At 42.1% G+C, this 18702-nt stretch overlaps 1 protein-coding gene across 4 annotated transcripts in view; it reads left to right on the top strand.

Moving 5' to 3' along the window:
• klhl13 (kelch-like family member 13) overlaps positions 1-18702 on the top strand; it is a 220931-nt gene that overhangs the window by 21454 nt on the left and 180775 nt on the right. Inside the window, exon 1 of one of the 4 annotated variants that reach the window (XM_048544915.2) lies at positions 11293-11316. The exons of the other annotated variants lie outside the window; for them this stretch is intronic. The gene's annotated coding sequence lies outside the window, so the exon portion shown is untranslated. Of the gene's footprint in view, positions 1-11292; positions 11317-18702 lie in introns of those variants that run through there. 4 annotated transcript variants of the gene reach the window in all.

The following is an 18702-nucleotide window of genomic DNA, read 5'->3' as shown; positions in this document are numbered from 1 at the left end:
TCGATGGTGTGGTGTTTTAGTGATGGCCCTGGGTAACTGATGGTGCTTTCCTAAAAATAATCCAGAGGTTTACAGTACCAGCCTGAAGTTAGATTGAGTTTTGCTGTTTGTGTACTTCAGCCATGATGCACCATTGGGAAGAAAAAATACAGCTTAGATATTTTATGTTTCAACAAATATCTTCACATTCAAGTTTGAAGTGAAGAAATTACAAAGAGAAACCAGCAGTACATTTACTCAGGATAAATAATAATGAAGGATCTCTTGTATCCTGGAATATTACAGTGACCTTTTATGGATCAAATGTGCTCATCGACTGTTTTGTGATCCCACCTAACATGTACTTTCAACAGATGTTACTGCACAGTGACAAAATGCAGGAACATATTTATCAAAAAAACTTTGCTTTCTGAAACTTTGGGTCATCACAGTGAATATTATTTCCTTTGCTTCCATGTTGCAGATGGGCTAGTTCAGATTAGTCTAGGTTAAAAGGGAGGATGTTTGTTGATGATTGCACAGTGTTCATCATTACTCGTGACTCCTCAGACATAAAGTTCAAATGCAGCAAGACCTGGACAATATCCATGTTTGAACTGACAGGTGGCAAGTAATATTTATTGCTATAGAAGTGCTAGCCAATGACCATCTCTTTCAAGAGAGAATCTAACCATCACCCATTGTCATTCAATGGCATTGCCATCACAGAATCCCCCACTGTATATTGTTGCTTCAGCCCAATGCCCACAAACAAAGCTGTATTAGGGCACTCTTTAAATGGGCCACCACTCACTGCAACATGCCAGAACTATGCAGGAAAGAGGTAGAGCACCTAGACAAAATCTTCGCTATGATCAGATGTCCCCACAACTTCATCTGTCGGTCCCTACTAAATCGACAACAACAAGTGGACACTGCAGGCCGTAACACACTGGCCACACTGTCCAACATAAAGTACATGCCAGAACTGACAACGAGACTCCTATGACCACTAGGAATCATGGTAGCAAACAAACCCATAGCCACCCTGCAACAAACACTCACAAGGATAAAAGACCCCATTCACACAACATGTAGAACCAACGTAGATTACCAAGTACAATGCAACGACTGTCCCAAGCATTACACCGGTCAGGCAGGAAGGAAACTAGCCATCAGAATACATGATCATCGGCGAGGAACAAAACAACATGACAAACTTTCCTTCATATCAGTACACTCAGACAATGAAGGCCATCCGTTTAACTGGGGCAACGTAACCATAGTAGCCCAAGCCCAACAGACACACGCACGGGAATTCCTTGAGACATGGTTCTCAAACCGCAATGCAATCAAACAAACATATAGAACCGGACCCCATATACAAACCTATGTGGAACAAAACCAGAAATGACACCAATTACCATAATGGACCAGACAGTATAAATTCCAAACGGAATAGAACAGCATCACTTCATTGGAGGCCTCGCTGATGTTACCTATCATGGTGATGAAACGTCCGAATGGAAACAAGCCAGCTTGGCGAGCAGGTCAACAACCTCGCTTCGGGCTAACTTAATTATTGCCACAATCTCGCAGAACACTTCAGAACTGATCAATTACCCTTGAATGCAGTTCGAAGTGTAAGAGGTGGCTGTTGGAAAATTGGAATTCTTTCCACAAAAGCAGTAGATGATGTGATAATTAAGATTTTAAGATGGATTTTTGTTTATTTTTGTTAGTTGTTTTGTTTTGTTTTGTTTTATTTTGTTTTGTTTAATTAGTTAAAGGAATCAAGCGATGTGGTTCAAATATGGATAAATAAAATTCAAGGTGCAGTTGAGCGATGCTCTAATTGGATTGCAGGCTAAGAAAAGCTCATGGTTTGCATTCGAATTTCACTAAATATTGAACACGAAGATATATTTTTTACCATCCGGGACATGAGGACCCTTGCAGGAGTGAATGGCAATGCTAAATCTGTTTGAAATCCACTGTAGACCCAAGAAATTGTCAATTAATCATATATTGTGCTGCAGTTTACCTTGCTAGGTTGACATCAATGTTGACAAGATGAAGTTCAAACAAAACAACAAACATTTTAAAACTATAAATGGGGCATTTAGTTTTTAAAGCCCCAGGTCACCTGGAGAAATCTGATCACAAATGACAATACAGCCAGCACTTAATCCATATGCCTAAATTCTGAGACAAAAATAGAAATTGCTGGAAAAGCTCAGCAAGTCTGGCAGCATCTGTGGAGAGAAATCAGACTTAACGTTTCGACTCCAAATGTTAAGGAAGGAGACCCTTCCTTAGAACTGATGGTAGCTAGGAAATGTCATTTTAAAAGTGGAAGATAGGGTGGGGGGGATCGGATAAGGAGTGAATGATAGGTGGGGATGGAATCCAAAGAAAGAGACGAACAGTTGGACAGACAAAAGAGTGGATAACGATCTGGCTGGGAGAGTGAATAACTGTTAATGGTGATTGTTAGTGGCTAGCAATGGATGTGTGTAATAGCAGACTGTGTGGTAACAGGGCCTGGTTCTGGGTTTGGGGTAACAACTTGGGAGAACTCAAGTGCTAAGTTTATTGAAGATGATATTGAGTCTGGAAGGCTACAGAGTCCGCAAGTGGAAAATAAGGCGCTGTTCTTCCAGCTTGCGCTGAGCCTCACTCGAGCACTGCAATAAGCCCGAGACAGATGTTGGCTAGGGAATAGGATGGTGTGTTAAAGTGGCAGGCACCTGGAAGTTCAGGGTAATAAAATGTGAGGCTGGATGAACACAGCAGGCCAAGCAGCATCTCAGGAGCACAAAAGCTGACGTTTCGGGCCTAGACCCCTCTCTGATGAAGGGTCTAGGCCCGAAACATCAGCTTTTGTGCTCCTGAGATGCTCCTTGGCCTGCTGTGTTCATCCAGCCTCACATTTTATTATCTTGGATTCTCCAGCATCTGCAGTTCCCATTATCTCTGACACCTGGAAGTTCAGGGTCTTTTTTGTGAACAGAAGCAGTTATCGACTTTATCCTTCATTTCCCCAATGTAGAGACAACCACATTGCGAGCAGTGAATGCAGTGGAGCAGATTGTGCGAAGTGCAGGCAAAATTCTGCTTTATCTGGAAGGTTTGTTTGAGCCTTTCGATACTGAGGAGGGAAGAGATAAACAGACGGACGTTACGCATTCTGCGGCTGCAATGGATGTGCTTTGAGGCTGTGGGAGAGGTGTTGGAAGTGAAGGAAGAGTGGATCAGGGTGTCCTGGATGAATGGTCTGTGAGGAAGGTTGACTTGGGAGGGAGGGGAATATGTGTTTGGTGATGGCATCTTGCTGGAAGTGGCAGAAATGGTGGCTAATGATCCTCTGGATGTGGATGCCGGTTGGATGGTAGTTACTGATAAGGGGGACCCGATCACTGTTGCTGGAAGGAAGAGAGGGGTGAGAGCTGATGTGTGGGAGATGAGTCGGACCTGGCTGATGGCCCTAACAACAACTGTGCTGGGGACTCCTCAGTTGAGGGAGAAGATGGACATTTCGGAAGCTCTCGTGTCGTAGGTAGCATCATTGGAACAAATGCAACAGAGATGGACGAACTGGGAGAATGGAATAGAGCCTTTACAAGAAGCATTGTGCGAGGATGTATAGTCGAGCTAACTGAGAGTTGGTGGGTTTGTAGTAGATATTGATGGCCAGTCTATCCCCAGAAATGGAAACAATGTCAAGGAAGGGAAAGGAGGGGTCAGAGGTAGATCACATGGAGTTGAGTGGGGTGGAAATTAGAAGCAAAATTGATTAAACAGCTCCAATTCCAGATGTGAGAGGGAGGCAGCACTGACGTTAGAAAGAGTTGTAAGTGGGGTCCAGAATAGGACTGTAACAAGGAATGTTTCATGTACCCCATAGGGATAAAAGTATAAGAGATAATGGGAACTGCAGATGCTGGAGATTCCAAGATAATAAAATGTGAGGCTGGATGAACACAGCAGGCCAAGCAGCATCTCAGGAGCACAAAAGTATAACTGGGCCTATGTATGTCTCCATGGCCACCCCTCTGATCTGAAGAAAATGAGAGGGGATGAAAGAAAAGTTGTTCAGAGTAAGGGTGAGCTTGGCCAGGCATAGGAGGCCGGTGGTGGATAGGGACAGTTCAGGCTTTCGTTCCAGGAAAAAACTGAATGCCCCAAGACCATTCTGGTGTGTGATGGCCGTGTAAAGCGCATAAGGCTGGAGCATGCAAATTGTTCCTCCAATCCCGACACAATCAGCTTGGAGGCAGGGTGGGGTTGAAGTAGCTAGATGAAATGAGGTTGGTGACCATGGTAGACTCAATGGCCTGATGCTCCTCTTGGGGTTATGGTCCAGGAGTAGATGGGAGCTGGTGCTCAGCCTCTGCAATATAGAGGTCAGTCCGTCAGACTACAACAGCACCACCCTGAATACCAATGTCAGGGTTGGATCTGAGAGCATGGTGTACAGTCAGATCCCAGGAGGATAGGTTGCAATGGGTAAAGTGGGGGTTCAGAGAAATTTGAGGGGAGCAATGTCATGTCAACAGTTCTGAATGAACAGGTCGAGTGCAGGTAAAAGGTTGGAGGAAGTGGGGTTTGAGGTAGAGGTAGAGGGAGAGTGTTGGAGGTGAATGAAGGTGTTGGTGGGATGGGGAGAGGACTGTTGTACAAAAAAATGGACATGGAGGCAAAGGCAGTAGAAGAAGAATTGAATATTATGTTGTGCCCAAAATACATTGAGGTAGGGACACAGAGGGATGAAACTGTGCCCTTTGCTCAGTCCAGAACCTTCACCATCAGAATGTGGAAGGTCAGGAGGTATAATGAATATATGACGAGTTGGGATAGGGTTTGGACTGAGAGAGAAGGGAGGGGAAGGGGACGAATGTTCCATAGGACCGTGGGAATAATCTTAAGTTGTTGTATCTTGTATGCCTTGATGCCTTCCAGTGAGCTGGAAGATGAAGTGGAACTGGGTTCTGGCACTGCTCTGAGCCAGCGTGATGTGATGCTGTTGGAAGCAGAGGTTAAGAGTGTGCATTTGACCACACATGGCTCTAAGTGTGAATATCAGGATGAGGTGAGTACAGCTGTCTGAACTTCAGGGATAACAATGATCTGTGTGGATTCAAACCATGAAGGACAGAACTTGGGCAGGGAGTGTCTGAGCTGGAGGCAGTCATCGAGGAATGCCTCCCGACATCACTCTCCAGCAGTATCACCTGTTGCAGGCTCAGAGCTGCGCTTCTCCCCAGTTCCATTTCAGATTCTGGCACATTTGATGTGCTAACAAGAAACTTTTATTCTTTTCCTTTTAAGGCATCATGGCACACAAGATGCAATGACTCTAGAGATTCCCACAGCCCTCTGGAACCTTCCTCCTATCCCCTTCTCTCTGACTCCATCCCCTCCCTCAACTCATCTGTTGTGTTTTTGCTATCCCTCCTGAGCTTACACTCTCCCCTATGATGAATGTTCTGTACTCAAAGGTTTCAGTTGTATCCCTCTATGTCCCCATCTTAATTGGTTTCGGACATGACACGACATTGAACGCTTCCTCCATTGCCTTTTTTGCCTCCGTGCCCATTTCTTTGGGCGAGAGTCCTCTCTCTGTACAACTGACACCTTTGCCCAACATTCCTTGTCCAACACTCTCTGTCCACCTGGACCCCTCCCTTTGGCCTTTCACCTGCACTTCACCTGTTAATTGAAAACGTGACATACATCACCTCAATTTTTCTGCAGACCCCCCACCCCCTCCCCTTTTACCTCTGGCAATCTGTCCTGTTAGGAACTGACAGCACCTTGTGCTCTCAGATCCCAGCCTGCTTTGGAATTAAGGTTGCTCCCTATCTTCCCCTTGTGTCATGACCCCATGATGGAACATAAGGACGTTGTGTCAACCGTGGTCACCAACCTCCTTTCATCTGGTCATCTCTCCTGCCATGATTCCAAACTGATGGTCCATCCCCAGTCTAGCTCCACTCGCTTCTACCTCCTTCGTAAAATCCATAAACAGGACTGCCTGTGTAGACGCGTTGTTTCTGCCTGCTCCTTCCCGACAAAACTCATATCTCTTCCTACCTTGACTCAGTCTGTCCAGTCCAGTCCCTACCCACTTCCATTTGAGATTCCTCGGATGCTTTACGCCATCTTGCAGACTCTAGCCACCACTGACTCTTGACTGTGGATGTCCAGCCCCCACCAGGATGGCCTCAAGCTCTTTGCTTCTTTTAGGAACGAAGGCTTGAGCTGCCCCCATCCACTATCATACTCTTATGCCTGGATGAACTCGTCCTCACCCTGAACAATGTTTCTTTCAACTTCCCTGATTTTCTTCAGGTCAGAGGGGTGGCCATGGATACTTGCATGGGCCTCAGTTATACCTATCTCCCTTTGTGGGGCATGTGAAACATTCCTTGTTCCAGTCCTATTCCAGCCTCCACTCACAACTCTGTCTCCGGTATATTGATGACGTCATGGGTGCTGCTTCCCTCTCGCATCTGGAATTGGAAATGTTCGTGGATTTTGCTGCCGATTTCCACCTTGTCCTCCTTTTCACTTGGTTTATCTTTGAATCCTCCCTTCCCTACTTTGACATCTGTTTCCATTTCTGGGGATTGATAGGTCACCAATATCCACTACAAATCCACTGACTCCCACAGTTCCCTGGACTAGACAGTCTCTCACTCTGCTTCCTGTAAAGACTATATTCCATTCTCCCAGTTTCTCCGTCTCTGTTGCATTTGGCCCGATGATGCAAACTTCAACAAGGGAGCCTTTGAAATGTCTACCTTCTCCCTCAACCGAGGATTACCCAGCACTGTAGTTGACAATGCCCTTAGCCAAATCTGAACCATCTCCCACACTTCAGCTTTGAGTCCCCCTGTTCTTTCCCCCAACAGTGATAGAGCTTCCATTATCCTTACCGACAATCCCACCAGCATCCACATCCAGATGATTATTAGCTGCTATTTCCACCACCTCCAGCGAGATGTAACCACCAGCCACACATTCCCCTCCCCTTCCTTGTCAGCTTTCTTCAGGGACCATTGCCTCTGCGACGCCCTACTGCACTCTTCTTTCATTCCAGCACCCGTTATAGCCTGAGGGCACCTTTTGCTGCAACTGCAGAAGCTGTAACACCTGTCCAAAGAACAGCACCTCTTTTTCTGTTTGGGGACCCTGCAGCCTTCCAGATTCAGTATCATATTCAATAACTTCAGCGTTTGAGCTTTCCCCTTTCCTTACCTCGACCCGACAACCAGGTCTTGTTATCTCATATGTCTGCTATTACATCTCACCCGTTGTTAATCACTAACAGTCCCCATTAGGGTGTAACACCTGTCCGTTTACTTCCTCCCCCAACTCAATGCCCAAAGACTCAAACTCACCTTCCAGATATAGCACTATACCTTCATTTCATGCAGTCTAATCTACTGCTTTCACTGCTCACAATGTGGTAATCTCAACACTGGGGAAATGAAACGTTGTCTTTGTGATTGCTTTGTAGAATATTTGCGTTCTTTTTGCAAAAAGGTCCCTGAATTTCTTGCCACTTCAACATTACACCATGTTCCCTGGTCAACATCTCTGTCTAAGACTTGCTGTAGTCCTATGACGAAGCTCAATGCAAGCTGGAAGAATGGCACCTCATTCTCTGTTTGGGGACTCTGTAGCCTTCGGCATTCAGTATCAATGTTTAATAACTTTAGGGCTCGAGCTTTCCCATGTCCTTACCTCAACCCTACAACCAGGTCTTGTTAAATCTCCCCTCCCCCCACTGCATCCGAAAACCAGCCCAACTCGTCCCCGCCTCCCTATCCTGTTCTTCCTCTCACCTATCCCCTCCTCCTACCTCAAGCCACACCTCAATTTCCTACCTACTAACCTCATCCCGCCCCCTTGACCTGTCCGTCCTCCCCGGACTGACCTATCCCCTCCCTCCCTCCCCTGTACTCTCCTCTCCACCTATCTTCTCCTCTGTCCACCTATCTTCTCCTCTATCCATCTTTGATCTGCCTCCCCCTCTCTCCCTATTTATTTCAGAACCCTCTCCTGATCCCCCTTTCTGATGAAGGGTCTAGGCCCAAAACTTCAGCTTCTGTGCTCCTAAGATGCTGCTTGGCCTGCTGTGTTCATCCAGCTCTACACTTTGTTATCTCGGATTCTCCAACATCTGCAGTTCCCATTATCTCTCGTTATCTCATAGTCTACTATTACATCCTTAAATGCTAGCCCTATTTTCACAGATGCGACCAGACCTCAAATCTTTTCCAGCAATTTCTGTTTTTGTCTCTGATTTACAGGATCTGCATGTCTTTCAGTTTTTGTCTAAATTCTGAAGTTGCCAAGTGCTAAAGTTTAAACAAATTGAAATGTACATATAGAGAAGTAATTGCCAGGAGCTGGCCAAAGAAATTCAATTGGGATGGATTGGCATTCATGTAACTGATTGTTGAAGGACTTGGTGTGCACTTCCAACATTTCTACTGTATAAACCTAACTGATTAATGTACAGTTTAGTAGTTATTGCTGTTTACCTCTGGTTCTTCGGAATAGAATTGCCGTAGAGTAATAGCTTGGAGGACCCTCAACAACACCATGTTGTCTGCACTTTATTTTCTGCTGCAGAGGTGTTTCTACAGCAATGACTACTGATGGACCTTGAGTGTAAAGGGGAACAAAATAATTAAGATGAAAGGGGAATATACATGGAGAGAAACAATACCAGTGAGAATACTTCCTCAGATTGGTCTTGAATGAAAAGTATCGACATGTTGTAGCACATCCTTGATTTCTAGCTTAGCTGTTGTTAGAACTGTTAGTAGTTGAGCCAAGTAACTGTCTTTTGAATTCCAGCCCTGAATTTTAGCCTGTGACTCAATGGGCGATATTGAGGTGGTGTCCCCATTTTTTTTTCATTGCCCTACACAACTTGCAACCAATGTAGTCTTTACCCTGAGGGCAGCTGGGTGGATTGATTGTGGCAAGTGTTTGCTACTCATTTTCAATGGGTTCAGGCATCGAGAGTTATCAGGTTACACTGAGTTATACTGGTCTGATTGGCTAATAGATCATTCTATGTTTCTAAAATTCAGCTTGATTTGAAGGAAACAACTTCCGAATAATTTCCTCAATGATTGCAGATTTTAAGTGATATTGCTGTTAAGTGTGATGTATGCTATTTGTGTTTTTCACAGCTTGTGTGAATTGCATTGAGTTTAGCTGGATTTTTAAGGCCACTGGCCTTGTATTCCCTGTGGGATAGTGGCCTAATTAAATGTATACTGAAATCAGTTGTAGGCTAATTGCTGCTGCTGATAGGTTCTTTCATTTGGCGGATGCTTGCAGATCCCTGGCTCTTCTGCTGTGAGATGGGCCAAATTAACCACGTCAGCCAAATCCAGCTGGCTGGGCTTCTTCCTTTTTCAGAAATACTATTTTTGTTCTGGAAACAAAATCCTATAAATTTGAGTTTGGAAGGAGGCCAGTCAGTCAAAAGAGAGTAGTTCCCTCCTTTAATGGTTCCTTTCTTCTTCAGTGAGATAGGAATATCACTGGCAAGGCCAACCCTAACTAAGCAGAAGAAGGTGATAATAACCTGTCCTGTCGAATGGATGGAGGCCATTTGGCATAGGTACACCCACTACCTGGAAGGGAATTCCAAGATTCTGGCCCAGCAACTGGATTAAATAACGTTGATGTCCCTTCTGTAGTCACTCGTGACAAAACAAGTGACTGATATGATGGAGATAGCAAGAACTGTAGACACTGGAGTCCGATTACACAGTATAGAGCTGGAAGAACACAGCAGGCAAGGCTGCGTCAGAGGGGCAGGGAAGTTGACGCTTTGGGTCGGGACCCTTCTGATATAATGAAGCCATGTCTACCTGCTCAGTTGGACTTAAAAGATCCCATGCCACTTTTTGAGGAACAAGGTAGTCATCCCTGGTATTCTGGCCAAGAATTATCCCTTATTCAACATCATTGCAATAGATTATTTAGTTATTGCTTGTTGTTTATGGGATCTTTGTGTGTGAATGGTTGCTGTATTTTGTACACTGAAATAATGACCGCACTACATAAAGTATTTAATTGGCTGAAAGGGTTTTAGCTGTCTTGTGGGTATGGTGATGCTGTATCAATGCAAGCCTTTTATTCCTGCTTGAATGAAAACACATCTCTACTTGGCTGGTGCCAACTTTATAATAAAATAATACATAATAAAGAAATATAATAAATTTCTGAGGAAGGGTCCCGACCTGGAACATCAACTTCGGTGCTCCTCTGATGCTGCCTAGCCTGCTGGGTTCCTCCAGTTCCACACTGTGTTATCTCTGACTCCAGCATCTGCAGTTCTTGTTACCTCTAAAGTGCATGTATTGATTTTAGAGGTGACAGGACAGCTAAAAGCCCGTGTGTAGATGCTGGTTCAGAAAAGCAGCTGTTGGTTGTTGGTTTTATAACTTTGACCAGAACAAGGATGTCTTTGTTGCAAATACCTTGTTCTTTAAAAAAAAAGTTATAATTATAGGCTACTGTGTATGCTGTCACCCATTTCTTCCAAGTTTATGGGTTCTTCAGGGACTTGTGATCCAGTGTATTTGGGTAGCTGCTTCTTAGTCTAATCAGAAGAGTCCTGTGGAGAAAACATTACCTCTCCGCAACTGCATACAGACTAAGAACAGGCTGTACATTAATGCGAAGACTATTGAGAAGATCTAGCCTTAGGTCTGCCTCCTGCAAGATTCTCCTTTTACTCCTACCAAATCCTCATGACTTCTCAGATGTAGGGTACTTTTTTTTCTTAATTTAGTACAATCCTTTTATGGTATCATGCTTGATGAGTTACGTCCAATTTTTAGGTGCCTTTGTGAAGCCTTAAAGCCAGAGTTTGAAATGTAGCATAAGCCACATAAAGGGCAGTCGCGAGTGGAATCAGTGATATAGAGTGCTTCCATCTCTGTAGGATTGCCTGAACTGTAATTGCCCTGTGACATATGCTTGCAATGACCAAGTAAATTAAAATGTGACTTTTCAGTCAATGACCTATAATATAAATTAACTTTTTTAAATAATCTGTCTCTGGTGTCATAAGCTAACTCCTTAGATATTAATTTGGAAGTAAGCAGTCTAGAGTAATTTAGTGGTTGGCTGAAAAGTCTTATCCATAAAACAGTTAATCTGCTCACGTTGGATGCTTTGAGGCGTGGCAACTAAGACAGGGACTGGATACGGCACTAACCAGGTTTCAAATGTAGCTACATGTTTCACTGAAAGCCTATCATCATCTTGGTGATGCAGTCTTGGACATTTTCACAGGTAAAGTGGTGTTAGTTGTGAGATGCAATCATTATTATTACAAATGAGAATATTTGCTGAATTCCTGTAAATTGAAAATGCTTGCTGAAATATGTTGATTTCTTTCCCTCTAATTGGAATTGCAAATATATACGGACTAAAACAAAATATCAAAATATATGTGATTTTATCTTGAATTGTTTTTCATGTTTCATTGACGTTCCTGTTGAAGGCTTTAGCCTTTCATGGTAGTCTGGGCCAGGACTTTGAGCATTTTTTGACTTGATCTTTTAGATTGTGTGTGCAGACTGAGCATGTGTATTTATCGGATTTCCCAGCATGTGTCTGTCATCTTTTTAAACAGCTGTCTTTTTACGTACCATTCTTACTTAGCTTTGCTTTTGACAATTTTTATAAAAGGTCAAATTTCAGGAGTTTTCCTTGAGGTAACACATCCACTGTATCTTTATTTCAGGAAAGGCTAGGCTATCTTTTAATGTAAGAGTTAAAAAACAGCATTTGTATATACATACTAATTGCTGTTATGTCATCATCATGGCTTTACAGCATGGAAAGAGGCCCTTTGGACCATTGTGTCTCCTCTGATCATTGTACATCAGTCTATTCTAGATCAATTTTTGAGCACTTGGCATTTATTTTATTTTATGTTAAGAAGTTTCAAATATCCATCGAAATACTTATTGAAAATATTGTGACGGGTCCTCCCTCTGTGAGTCATTCAGGTAGTGAGTTCCAGATACCAACCACCCTCTGAAGAAATAAATAAATCTGCCCTCAACATCCTGCCCCTTAGCTTAAATCTGTGTCCCAGGTTATTTCTGTAGTAGTAGTGTTTATATCATCCCTCCCTTGGACCCATTAATGATTTAATATTTTTGAATGTTGCCCATGGTCCTTTCCCCTTTTTTTTGGTTATCTAATAGATGCCTTTGAACTTTCCCAATCCTCAGCTTTGTTACAAATCTTTGTCACATTTTATGTTTTTTTCCTTAACTTTGACATTATCCCTTGTGTCTTTAGGAGCTGCATGGCAGCTCAGTGGTTAGCACTGTTACCTCACAGCTCCATGGAACCGCCTGCAGTCACAGCCTTTTGGCGACTTCAGAGTTTGCATGTTCACTTAGCGTTTCTGTCGGCTTCATTTGGGTGCTACTCCCGCAGTCCAAAGATGCACAGTTAGATGGGTTAGCCATGCTAAATTGCCTGTAGTGCCCAGGTATGTGTGGACTAGGTGGATTAGCCATGGTAAATGCAGATTTACAAGGTCAATGTGGTGCTGTTCAGAGGGTCAGTGTAGACTTGATGGGCCAATGGCCTCTTTCCACACTGTCGGGATTCTTCGATTCAATGATAATTTGGATAACCATAGTGAGTTGATCCTGTTCCTCCACTGGGATTTATCATTGCTGCAAATCATGATTCTTTTCCTTAAATGTCTGCTGTTGTACCTTAATGGTCATTTCTGCAAACTTCCCCAGTCCACTGTGTAATTCGCCTTATTTAGATTTAGCACAGTTGTTCCTTTCCCAGGTTTCTGATTCTTAAACTGCTGTGTTCTACTGTGTTATGGGCATTGTTCTTGGAGAATCTCTTATTCATTACCCACTATCAGATACAAAATACTCTGAACCCTGGTTTCATCCACTATATTGTGTTAGAGGATACTGTTTTGAATGTATTGTCTGAATTCTTCCTTATGGCTATTTTTGCCAATTTGACTTTTCCATTCTAGATGAAAGTTAAAGTCATCAATTGAGATGTACTACCTTTTTTGCAGACCCTCATTATCTCTGGTTTGTTCTCTGCCTTGTAGAACAGCCACGATTAGGGGACTGATGAGAATGTTCCCACCAGTGTTTTCTCCCCCTTGTTATTTCCTACCTCAGCCCCTATGGACTTTACATCATCTGAGCCTAGATCTAAAGTTGTGGCATCATCCATGGAGAAAGAAAAAGAAGCACTGTTTCAAAGTCCAGTCTGATTTCTGTTTGGAACAAAATTAAGAAAATATCAAAACAAAGATGATTGCACTTAAACGTCAAATAATTTTTATTTCCATTTAATTTGTTGCAAAGAATTAGCCTGATTCAAAAGCCTCAACCTGGACTTGAACTTTTTTTTTGTTCCTCAAATTTTATTCTAAACTTAGATTGACTACCAGTTCCGTTTGGAAGATTTTAATGGACTGGAATAATCAAGTTGTTGTCCGTCCACAGATGCTGCCAGACCTGCTGCGTTTCTCTGACACTTTTGTCTTCTGATTTCAGATCTTCAATAGTTGCAGCTTTGGTTTCTGTATTGGGATTGAGTAGCAAGTTAGGGGTGGAAAAGGGTGTTGAAGCGAGTGGGTGGTGGGAAGAGACGTAGGTGTCAGCATGGTGAAAAGGTAAGGCAAGTGATAGAACTGATCAGCAAACTGCTGATGTGGCAAAATGTGTGGGAAGGGGGCCATTGAAGGCCATAGATTTCCCTGAAACACCAGACCTAAATGTAACCAGTGGATGTCAGTGGGTCCGAGCTGTGAACTACCTCTCACTTAAAATCTAAAAAAAATCAGTATAAGGACAGATTGTTGGAGTGAGAGCAAAGAGAGCAAAACAAACAAAACTTCTTGCAATGATTTGTGGAATGACTGCAGCACGGATAAAAAAAAAGCGATTCGGTTTATTAAGTCTGTGCCAACTCTGGAAAAGCAATTCAACTAGCCCTGTTTGCATGCCCTTTCTGGTAACCCAGCATTTTTTTTAATCTTAACAAGCTATATAACATGGTGTTGTGGTGGGAATATCACTCGGCTAGTAATCCAGAACCCCAATCTAATGTTTGGGGACATGGGTTAGAATCTCACCAAGACGCACGAAAAGAAGTCTGCAATCCTTTACCTCATCTTGCTGATATGTGAGTCCAGACCCACAGCAATGTGGTTGACTCTTAATTGCCCTCTGGGCTATTAGGGAAAGGCAAAAAATGCTGACCACACCTGTGATACCCATATTTCATGAATAAATTAAAAAAATTCCCCTTTTGGAACTTAGAGTTGAATATGCCACACCTCATTACAATATATTCCAAATTTGAAAATAGAAGTCCCTTCTCCTCCTTTCTAGTGAAATGTATCACTTGATGTTTCTTGGCATTAAATCCATTTGTCATATGCTTGCCATTTCCAGCAGCCTGTCGACATCTTGTGTGATCTGTCACTACTCTCTCACAGTTCAGAATGCTTCCAATTTTGATGTGATGCTCCACATACCCAAGGCTACGTCATTAATATATTTTGAGAAAAGCATTGATCTCTGGGGAACTCCCCCATATACCTTCTTTCAGTTCTCAAACAGCTGTTCATGGTATCTGTTTTGCAACTGCAACCAACTTCATATCCATACACCCCAATACATAACCACATTATCAGCACCAACCTGCTCTGTTACCTCATCAGAAAAACTGAAGGCAGTTAATTAAATGTGATTTTCTATGATAAATGCATGCTGAGTTCTCTTGATTAGTTTAACCTTGCCAAGTGATTGTTAATTTTGTCCCAGATTATTTCCAAAAACTTACCGACTGATGTTAGGTTAACTTGCCTGTATTTATTGGGTTTATCCTTATATCCCTGTTGAAACAGTTTCAGTTATCCACTCTTTTGACATCACCCTTCGATCTCAGAAAGGTTGGAATCCTATGACCAGTGCTGTTGCAATTTCTGCCATTACTTCCCTCAGTATCCACATGCAGTTGATTCAGCCTAGGTGACTTAACAACTTTAACAGCAGCTAGTCCTTATAATACCTCGCTATTAATTTTTTAGCCTATCCTCAATTTACTTTGTCCTTCACTATGATTTTGGCATTATCTACTTTCTTGGTAAAAGAAAATGCAAGTCTTTATGGTAGCTCAATGAAGACCTTTTGCTCTATATATTAATACGTTTTTGGTCTTTAATTGGACCAATCTCCCTCTTACTATCCTTTTGCAGATTATTTCTTTTGACATCCTGAGGATTGAAGTACAGGTGAGCTCATCGGTGTTTACTGTGAATTTCATTATTGGTGTAATTTATTAGGAACTAAATTGGTTTTTCATTCTTACAGTAGTAGAGACAAAACATTTTATTAATGTTTGACCATCATTGTCATGGTTGAGAGCTCCCTGGCCACATTCAGAACAATGAAATTGCAGAGCAAAGCTTCTGTGCTTGCCCATTGTCCTTGGCGCTGAACATATCTACCAGTTCCACCAGTGTGAAATCGTTTTCATCTCCGTTTGAGATGACGATACGGCTCTTTTGAGTGATAGTACTAACTAAATTACAGCAGTGTTAAGTACTGACGACTGCAAAATACATTGTTCAGTAGAGCAATCCTATTACTGATGCTGCAGAACTGATTGTGATTGTCTTGAACAGTAGTACCTTGAATTTGTTCTACCATTCGTTTAGAACGTGGTGATGTTATGTGCTCAGTTGGTGTGGCTTGCTAAGCACTGTGCATCTCTTTGCATACACCATCTTAGATTACCAGTCTGAGCATAAAGTTTGTTCCTGATGAAGTGGTTGGTTTAGATTTGTGTCTAGTGTATGAAATTCCAGATCTTCAGTCTTGCCATGGCATGGCGTTCTCAGAATAATTAGGCCTCTTGGGGTAAGCATCATTCCTTCACAGAGCCTCAGCTTTACCTTTGACAGTTTCATTTATCAGCTGCTATCTTGTGTGTAACTTTACACAAGTCTGCAAAGCTTACAGTCATGCAAGAAATACTGGTGTCTATCTGGCCTTTCATTTGTTGTTCTTGTATTTGCTATTTTTGTTGCAATTTTCACAAAGCACTTTTCTCCTTTTATATGTGACATCGCCAACCTGCTATGAGGTGTGGAGTGAACTGTAGGAATCATTGTCCGATGCTCTGTAACTTCTTGCGGCTAAAACTCACTCTTTTCCATGCTGGATATGTTCATGTTTTTTTTTATGCGGTAACCTCCACAATGTTTGCAACTTGTCCTTTGGCCTTGGCGATTCTGCTAGCCCTTCAGTGGATATTTGTTGCTTTTCTCCGTATTCTTGAGCTTGAAATGTCTGTGCTTCTTTTCAACACAGTGAACAGGCCTGAATTTATTTTCTTAATATACCGCAGGGATTTGAGCTGGTTTTTATGTACTGAATAGGCCTGAGCTGGTTATCAACGTGGTGGCTAGGCCAAAGCTGTTTATTAAAATATTTGCCAGGTCCAGGCTGCTTCTGCACATTATGGATAACGTTGCCTGTTTCCCACATGTAATCACTGTGGATGCTGATGCACAAGACCTTATACACATGCTTATAATTTCTTTGAGAGTCAGATTCTCTTATTTTAGTTGTTACATTGTCAGAGTAGGTCATCTTCTGTTTTAGCGATTATCTCTTAGATGTCCATATTCACCAGGATTCTGCAAATTGTATTAATGCAGTCATATATCTATCAATAGTCTTTTATCAAAGGCCTTCTTTGACCTTGAACTCCTATTATTGAACGTATATATATTTGTATCATTCTTTCCGCAACAGTGATATGTAATTGCAGTTTCATTGCCCTTCATATGGGAAAGTCCTTAGTAATTTCACTTGTCAACAGAATGGCTCTCATTTTAACAATATGTGCCCTTGTTCTGGACTCCTCAGGAGGATGCAGTCTCTTGCGTTTATTAAGTCAGTCTTGATGGGATCACTTTTTTCAAACTCTCTAAGGACTACAAACCAGTTTTATGTAATCTTCCGTCATAATTTGACCCTTTGCAATCCTGCTATTACTTTGTTGATGCATTTATGTCCCGTTTAAGACTAGTATATCTTTCTAGTGGTGCGGTGCCAAAAACTGGACAAACAATTCCAGATAGAGTCTGACCGAGGTTCTGTACATCATTTCCTCACACTTGTAAACCAGCTCCTATGTGATAAAGGTTGGCATTCTGTTTTCCTTTTTGATTGACTTTTGTAGCTGTAAATCAAGTTGTGTTGATTTGTATGTAATGGCACCTAAATCTCTTCGCTCTGGCACACCATCTCATCTTTGTCTGTGCAGAAAATATTTGTTTTGTTCTCTCTGTGGACCAGCCTTACTTTGTCCATTCACTTTGTCAACAGTGCCACTTTGTCCATCTAATTCTCATTTGCATAACTTTGTATCATCTACAAGCTTAGTGGTATAACTTGCTGTTCTTCTACTGACTTCAATAAATATGATCAAAACCTGAAGTGCACTACAGATCCCAAGGAAGCACCAATTGAATGTTCTCTCTATTTCTGCTGTTTATCTCTTGGTTCCAAAGTCAAGTACTACTCACTTCATCACTTACCGACTTTCCCCTTGATTATTCTACCAGGTTTACCACAGTGACTATGTGCTGAAGCAGGATAATGTTGAGACGCAAAAGTGAATGATGGCTTGGCCTGAATATGTAGTCGCAAACATTGCAAGCGTCACTTCTTAAAAACAAAAATCTGCTTATTAGGTCATTTATCTTGTTTGTGGGAACTTGTGTAAATGTCATCCAGCATGTGTGCTTCTGTCATAATTGCAGCTGCACTTAAAAACTAATACTCCTGTTTCACCTCAATTGTGAAGTGCTTGAGGTCATGTAAGGCATTATAAGCAGTGCAAGCTGTTTTTAGTTAAACATATCACCATGTTAATTTAAAATAAAACAAAGAACTGCAGAAGCTGGAAATCTGAAATTGCTTGGAAAGCTCTGAAGGGTCGCTGGACCCAAAACCTTAATCCTGCTTTCTTTGCACAGATGTCGCCAGACCTGCTCAGTTTCTGCATCAATTTGTTTGTGCACAGTGTTCATTTCTTTGTTGTCTATGTGGGATGGTAGTTGTAGATCTTGCTGTTTATACTATTACTGTAATTTTGAACTGAGGTACCAATGCTATATCCAGGGCGAATAAGCTACATGTGCAGTGCAGTGAGATATATATAATGTCTAGAGGACAACAAGCTTAAAACAAATTGCATCCATTATGACCTCATAGCTTAGCAACAGAAAATGACCTGCTGTGCACCACATATTGCAACAGATTTTTGATACCTCACTGTAAATATATATTGCTGACTGTTATTCAACAACAATGCAAATCTGACTGCATGTTCAAAATTCTCCTTTAAAGTTAGAAATGGCTGGTAATTCTGCGGAGTGAGTATCAAAATAGTTCAGTTTTGTTTTAAAAGGTGGTTATTGCGAACATGCACATAACATGTTTTTCTACTCAATTTTAAAACTCTAGGAATACTCAGCTTTTGTCTGTTTTAGATTGTTTTCATTAGTTGATTTAAGCAGTGTGTCAGTCAGTGGGAAAATCCAGTAGGCATTAACTGCCATGCACAAGCGCAGAGCATGAGAGTCTGTGACTC

This window comes from Stegostoma tigrinum, chromosome 15 (assembly GCF_030684315.1).
Source record: "Stegostoma tigrinum isolate sSteTig4 chromosome 15, sSteTig4.hap1, whole genome shotgun sequence".
NCBI classification, from domain to species: Eukaryota; Metazoa; Chordata; class Chondrichthyes; order Orectolobiformes; family Stegostomatidae; genus Stegostoma; species Stegostoma tigrinum.
This window is presented reverse-complemented; position numbering and strand designations above follow the sequence as displayed.